Source organism: Apodemus sylvaticus, chromosome 17 (assembly GCF_947179515.1).
Source record: "Apodemus sylvaticus chromosome 17, mApoSyl1.1, whole genome shotgun sequence".
NCBI lineage: Eukaryota > Metazoa > Chordata > Mammalia > Rodentia > Muridae > Apodemus > Apodemus sylvaticus.
Window position 1 is genome coordinate 51,365,889 of NC_067488.1, and position 7,552 is coordinate 51,373,440.

The 7,552-nt window shown below is 44.8% G+C and overlaps 1 pseudogene; it reads right to left on the reverse strand.

The window, feature by feature from the left end:
* Positions 1–4,622: 4,622 nt before the first annotated feature.
* LOC127667365 (cytochrome P450 2D3-like) lies at positions 4,623–7,322 on the reverse strand (annotated as a pseudogene).
* Between the last annotated feature and the right edge of the window lie 230 nt (positions 7,323–7,552).

Consider the following 7,552-nt stretch of genomic DNA (forward strand, 5'->3'; position numbering starts at 1 on the left):
TAAGTGACCCAAAGAACTCCACTAGAGAGCTCCTACAGCTGATAAACAACTTCAGCAAAGTGGCAGGTTATAAAATCAACTCAAGCAAATCAGTGGCCTTCCTATACTCAAAGGATAAGCAGGCTGAGAAAGAAATTAGGGAAATGACCCCCTTCACAATAGCCTCAAACAGTATAAAGTATCTTGGGGTGACTCTTACCAAACATGTGAAAGATCTGTATGACAAGAACTTCAAGACTCTGAAGAAGGAAATGGAAGAAGACCTCAAAAAATGGGAAAACCTCCCATGCTCATGGATCGGTAGAATCAATATAGTTAAAATGGCCATTTTGCCTAAAGCACTATACAGATTCAATGCAATACCCATCAAAATCCCAACTCAATTCTTCACAGAGTTAGAAAGAGCAATTATCAAATTCATCTGGAACAACAAAAAACCCAGGATAGCTAAAACTATTCTCAGCAACAAAAGAAAATCTGGGGGAATCAGTATCCCTGACCTCAAGCAATACTACAGAGCAATAGTGTTAAAAACTGCATGGTATTGGTACAGTGACAGGCAGGAGGATCAATGGAACAGGATTGAAGATCCAGAAATGAACCCACACACATATGGCCACTTGATCCTCGACAAAGAGGCTGAAAACATCCAATGGAAAAAAGATAGCCTTTTCAACAAATGGTGCTGGTTCAACTGGAGGTCAGCATGCAGAAGAATGCGAATTGATCCATCCTTGTCTCCTTGTACTAAGCTCAAATCCAAATGGATCAAGGACCTCCACATAAAGCCAGACACTCTGAAGCTAATAGAAAAGAAACTGGGGAAGACCCTTGAGGACATCGGTACAGGGAGAAAGTTTCTGAACAGAACACCAATAGCGTATGCTCTAAGAGCAAGAATTGACAAATGGGACCTCATAAAATTACAAAGTTTCTGTAAGGCAAAGGACACCATCAAGAGGACAAATCGGCAACCAACAAATTGGGAAAAGATCTTCACCAATCCTACATCAGATAGAGGGCTAATATCCAATATATATAAAGAACTCAAGAAGTTAGACTCCAGAAAACCAAACAACCCTATTAAAAAATGGGGTACAGAGTTAAACAAAGAATTCTCACCTGAAGAACTTCGGATGGCGGAGAAGCATCTTAAAAAATGCTCAACTTCATTAGTCATTAGGGAAATGCAAATCAAAACAACCCTAAGATTTCATCTTACACCAGTCAGAATGGCTAAGATTAAAAATTCAGGAGACAGCAGGTGTTGGAGAGGGTGTGGAGAAAGAGGAACACTCCTCCACTGCTGGTGGGGTTGCAAATTGGTACAACCACTCTGGAAATCAGTCTGGCGGTTCCTCCGAAAACTGGGCACCTCACTTCCAGAAGATCCTGCTATACCACTCCTGGGCATATACCCAGAAGACTCCCCACCATGTAATAAGGATACATGTTCTACTATGTTCATAGCAGCCCTATTTGTAATTGCCAGATGCTGGAAAGAACCCAGGTATCCCTCAACAGAAGAGTGGATGCAAAAAATGTGGTATATCTACACAATGGAGTACTATTCAGCCATTAGAAACAATGAATTCATGAAATTCTTAGGCAAATGGATGGAGCTAGAGAATATCATACTAAGTGAGGTAACCCAGACTCAAAAGGTGAATCATGGTATGCACTCACTAATAAGTGGATATTAACCTAGAGAACTGGAATACCCAAAACATAATCCACACATCAAATGAGGTACAAGAAGAAAGGAGGAGTGGCCCCTGGTTCTGGAAAGACTCAGTGAAACAGTATAGGGCAAAACCAGAACGGGGAAGTGGGAGGGGTGGGTGGGAGGACAGGGGAAGAGAAGGGGGCTTGCGGGACTTTCGGGGAGTGGGGGGGCTAGAAAAGGGGAAATCATTGGAAATGTAAATAAATTATATCAAATAACAAAAAAAAAGAAATGAAAAAAAAAAAAGGAATATTCCCATTTGTGGTAAGGCAAAGATCAAGGTAAACTCAGCCAGGGAATATATGCCATTCATTTTATCTTTGTCATCCTGATAAGTCCTAGAAACAGTGACCAGTGGGCTTCATTTGTTGCCAACTTTGATCTCTTTGTTTATTACCGTGTTTGATTACTTTGGCTTTGATCTAAGAACTGGCTCTATTTTTTTTTTTTTGCAAGTACCTATAATGGTATAAACACTGACTGCATAAAAATGAACTGGCTTCATCCTCAGCCTTGGCTGGAATATGTTATAATTTTGTCTAATTGTCTTTTTTTTCAATCCTCCCTCCCTCCCTTGTGACCCTGTTGACTGACTTGGCTCCCTTAATTCAATTCAATATTTTTAAACTCAGGATTCAGCTCTATTTCATGCCATGGTGTCCCTTTAATTCTTGAACCATATATAGTATATTTTTCTTTTCTCAGTTCACTATGCTTGTTTAAAATGCTCTTCATGTGATTTATACAAAGAACAAAGTTTCTGCTTGGCTTCTTTGAGATTTTCTTTGTCGATGAAATTAATATCCATTTACCTTAGTGTCAGCTAGACTCTTCAGACAAGGACTCACCAAATACCACAAAAACAGTCTCTAGGCTGCATACAGAAATTCTTCTCCACAAAACATTCTTGGGACAGGAGTGCACAGTCTTAGCAATAAAATCTTTTATATTCTTACTAGGAGGGCCACTTAAAACATTCCATTGCTCTCCAAATCCACACTCCCCGAATCCACATTCTTCCAGAAAAAAAAGCATGGTCAGGCCTATCACAGCAATAACCCATTCCTGGCAATAACTTCTGTCTTAAAATTTTACTAGTGTGAACAGAAACCAGGACCAGGGCAACTCTTATACAGAAAAACATTTAATTGGGGCTGGCTTACAGGTTGAGAAGTTCGGTCCATTATGATCAAAGCAGGAACATGGCAGCATCTGGATAAGCATGATGCAAGCAGAGCTGTGATTTCTTTTTTTTTTAATTATTCTTTAATCTTTTTTTACATTCTAGTCTTCATCTCCTTCCTGGTCCGCTCTCTGATTGTTCCTCATCCCACAAATCTTCCCCCTATCTCCAAGAGGATGTCCCAATGTTCCAAGTGCACAACCCACCAGACTTCCCCTCATCCTGAGGCCTCAAGTCTTGAGGGTTAGGTGCAGCTTATCTCACTGAGACTAGACCAGGAAGTCCTCTGCTGTATATGTGTTGGGGGCCTCATATCAGCTGCTGTATGCTGCCTGATTGGTGACTCAGTGTCTGAGCAATCTCAAAGGATCTAGGATAGTTGAGACTGCTGATTTTCTCTAGGGTCACCCTCCTCCTCAGCTTCTTCTAACTTTCCCCCAATTTAACCACAGGGGTCACCAGCTTCTGTCCATTGGCTGGGTGCAAATATCTGCATCTGATTCTTTGAGCTTCTTCTTGGAGCTTTTAGAGGACATTCAGGTTAGGCTCCTGTTTGTAAGCACACCATATAACATCAGTAATAGTGTCAGGTCTTGGGGACCCCCTACTGAGCTGGCTCCCAATTTGGGCCTATCACTCCTTTCCCTCGGGCTCTTCTCCATTTTTATCCTTGCAGATCTTTCAGACAGGAAAAATCCTGGGACAGAGTTTTTGACTGTGGGATGACAAACTTACCCCTCCACTTGATGCCCTGTTTTTCTACTAGAGGTGGACTCTACAAGTTAACTCTAATCACTGTAGGGAATTTCATCTAAGGTCCTTTGAGTCCTGAGAGTCTCTCACCTCCCAGGGCTTTGGTACATCCTAGAGGGTACCCCCACTTCCTACCTCCTGAGGATGCCTATTTCCATTCTTTATGCTGGCCCTCAGGGCTTCTGTCCTATTCCCCCTGTCAATGCATGATCACCTTCCCATCTTCCTCTCCATGTGTTCAATCTCACCCTGGTCCCTCACTCCCTTCCCCCTCCCATGATTGCTCCCTTCTGACCCATCCAGCAGGTTCAGTTATTCAGGATTCCGAAGGGGTGCTACCTGAGGGTCAAAGAGGGGGAGAGAAAGAAGGAAGCCAGGCAAGCGGGGTTCAATTGTCGAGGCTTCGTTTAATATTCCGGGGTAGACAGGTTTTAAGCTCTCAGAGGAAGAGCTCATCTCAAGGCAAGAACAAAGGAGGGAGGGGCAATCTTGGCAGTTTCAGCAGGAAGAGGTAAGGGTCCTCCGGTGGAGACATCTGATGTTTGCATCGTCTGGAGCATCCCGCAGTTATCTCAGGACTTCCTTCCACTGGCAGGTCACAGGGAGAGGCTCTTCTTTGTTTTACTCAGGACCTTTGCCCTGTCAGCCCTCCAGACTGTAGTGAGGATCTCTAATGGCTTCCCACATTTCCTCCCTTTCCTTATATTAGAAGTGGAAAGGTCTGGGCAGAAATACTGGGCAAGGGGGCCAGACCGATAATATGTAGCCGTCTCTGTCTTAGGATCAACCTCTCTTATCCCTCAACCTTACCCGTCGTAGGGTTACCTTGTCATTCTCAAGGCCCCGTGTCTTAGGTTGGTCAGGGGATGGAGGAAGTTGCCCGTCCTTACTACGGCTACCTTGGGTCAACTCCCCCTTCAGACAAGCCCAGGGATGAATAAGTGGGAGCCAGATAGAGTCTCACAAAAGGGGCTTATTGAAATTGAGCCTCTCCGGGGAAGGTACTGCGATTGTTTCTGCCAAGCCATCTCGTCTCCTGGGGTCCATCATTTCTCCAGTGTCCAGCCGATGATACTTTACCGAGACATAATTCTTGGGTAGGGTAGAATCTATTTGTGATTTAATGAAGCGGGTTAATCGTTGAAAAGCCCAAGGACCAAAGGAGATTAACAGTAATAACCCTATGAAGGGTCCTAGAATAGAAGGTAGTAGGGTGGAAAGCCACAGGGATGTGGAAAACAAATTTTTATACCAAGATTCCTGTTGTTCTCGTTCTCTTCTGCGTTTCTCTAAACTCTCTTTTACTCTCTTCAGACTGTCATCTACCAGTCCTGTCTTGTCTACATAAACACAACACTCTTCCCTTAAGGCTGTGCAAAGTCCTCCCTGTTGTAGGAAGAGCAAATCAAGACCTCTTCTGTTCTGTAATACTACTTCTGATAAGGAGGCAACAGAGTCTTTTAAATTGGCTAAACCATCTCTGAGTTCATCCAGGTCCTTATCAATGGCAGCACTAAGTAAATGATATTGTTGTCAATTCTGTTAAGAGGCAACAAGGGAGGCAATGCCTGTGGATGTCTTAAAGAAAATAAATGGCAGGCCACATTCTATCTGGTCTATACTTGAAATCTGTAAAATTTAAATATATGGCCTTTTGACACCCTGAAAGGGGGCATTCAGCAGTAGCCATATCTCCCCTTGGTCTGTTTATAATTACAAAGAGGGATGGAAGTGTGGTTGACACTTCCAGATGTCTCCTTTCCAAATCCCTTGTCTATGGCCTCCTCTAGGATGATGAACAACACAGAAGTCACTCTGCAGGCTTCCCTTGAGCCTCCTACCTCTTGTAACAAACCAGTATTCTCTCCCATGTTTTCTTTCAATACTTTTAGCATCTTGATGAAGTCAGGGTCTTCATGCTCAAAGCGATGGGCAAAAATGAGAGGTAATCACATTGCACAGGGCTTTGTCCAGGAGGGGATAAGGATTGAGGGGACTCCCTGGGAGTGGAGATGCAAGGAAAAGTCAGGATAATGTTCCCACCTCCCGGTCCCCACTTGCAGTCTACACCCACCAGCCTGGGACATCAAGGCAGTGCAGAGGTGGCAGCCTCTTCTGTTGCCTATTGCTCCAGTTATTTCTTGCCCAGGCCGAAGTTATGCAGGGTGGACACAGAGAATCTCCCCTGCTCTCGCCACTCAGGCCTGTAAGATGCAAGGATAACATCTGCAAGTACATTTGTGTAAAACCAAGGACACCTGGCTGTGGTGCCCTCTCCCTCCTTCATTTCTTTCTCTGGATCAGTGTCCCCCATACCCTCACCCTTGCCCCAATACATATCTCTACTGCTCTCCAGCATGCTCAGGAAACAATAGTGTTCTGTGCACTATTGAACTACCGAACACAAAAGTGTTCAGTAACTTTCTGTTGGAATGTTTAACTCCATTACCACCTGCAACATGCCCTGATCTTCCGCTGCTCACTGCCCCCCTTGACTGGATCTGATGCCATTTCTGCCTCCATACACCATTTTGCCTTTAGCTTTTTGCCCATAGCCTAGGTGTGGAAAGATGGGCATTTCAGGATGGTCAGCAGTGTCCTCTCCACAGGTCACCAGAACTTCCCATACCACTTTCAGTCCATTGAACACAACCATTTGGTTCAATCTCATCTTCAGGCTGAACATGTCACCATAGAAGTTGTGAAGCTGAAGTAGAGGTACAGAGCATGTAGGAAGTGGTGGTCCCCACAGATCATAGAACAAGACTCACCGTGCAAACATGGGCATGGTGTTAGGTGTGCACACATGGGTCCAGTGTGTATGTACATGTGTGTGAGTGTGTTTTTGTGCATGCACATGCATGTGTGTGTGTGTGTGTGTGTGAACCTTGGTCTTCCTATATCCTAGGAAATATGTTATTCACTGAGCTCCATCCCCAGCCTGAGGATGCCTGCCACTGTGGCATCTTATTTCTTAAGTTCAGCAAAGAAATCACAATAGAATGTGACCACCCAGTGGTGACCTTGCCAGAGGCAAAATATTGTCCTGAAACCTCTTAGCATTTCATCACACATGAAGAAACTTGAATTTTCTCCAGATGGGCAGTGAGTCCAGAGAGCACAGCAGCAAGAGATTCAGGCAGTCACAGCCCCTCTCTGCACTGAGTGTCCTGAATGACATGGAACCTTAGACCTCCCAGCAGGCCATGACCTGGTCTTTGGCAGGATCATAAGGGACTTGGGACCTTTATGGCTGCAGCCCTGTCCAACCAGGCTGAATGTGGCTGAATCTTGCTTCACTATCTGGACTTTGCCCCTCAAAACTTTTGCCCTAGAAAGTCCCAGTGACTCCCACCAAAATATTGCTAATGCTGTTCCCCTCTTGGGGACCCAGATCCCAGTCTGACCTGTGGCTCAAGTCTTACTACAGACAGCATGACTTCAGGTCCCATCCACCACTAAGTCACTCACCTTGTACAAGCTGTATGGCAGGTTATCTAGGTCCACCTGCAGCAGGTTACCCAGCACAGGCCATGGCACAGGGCCTTGTAGGTAGTGAGAAGTCCAATGCTGTCACCAGTGCATCAGGTTCATCAGTAGTATGAAAATGACTGTGAATATGGCCACAGGCCATAGGCAAGTCCCAGTCAGCAGCCCCATCACAGCCCTGCTGATGCCCAGGCTTCCTAGAGACCAGTGACCAACACTTAATATAACACCTAGGATTAGGAAGATGCAAGCTTGGATCCTGCTACCTTATAAAAGGGTGCCAGTCTTGTCCTTTGTCCTCTACCTCCAACCCCATACTTGGGTTTTGTTTGGCCATTGTAGGGAGGGACCAGAGATGATCAGTCCCTCCCCAGAACTGAGCAAGCTTATTCTCCTGAACT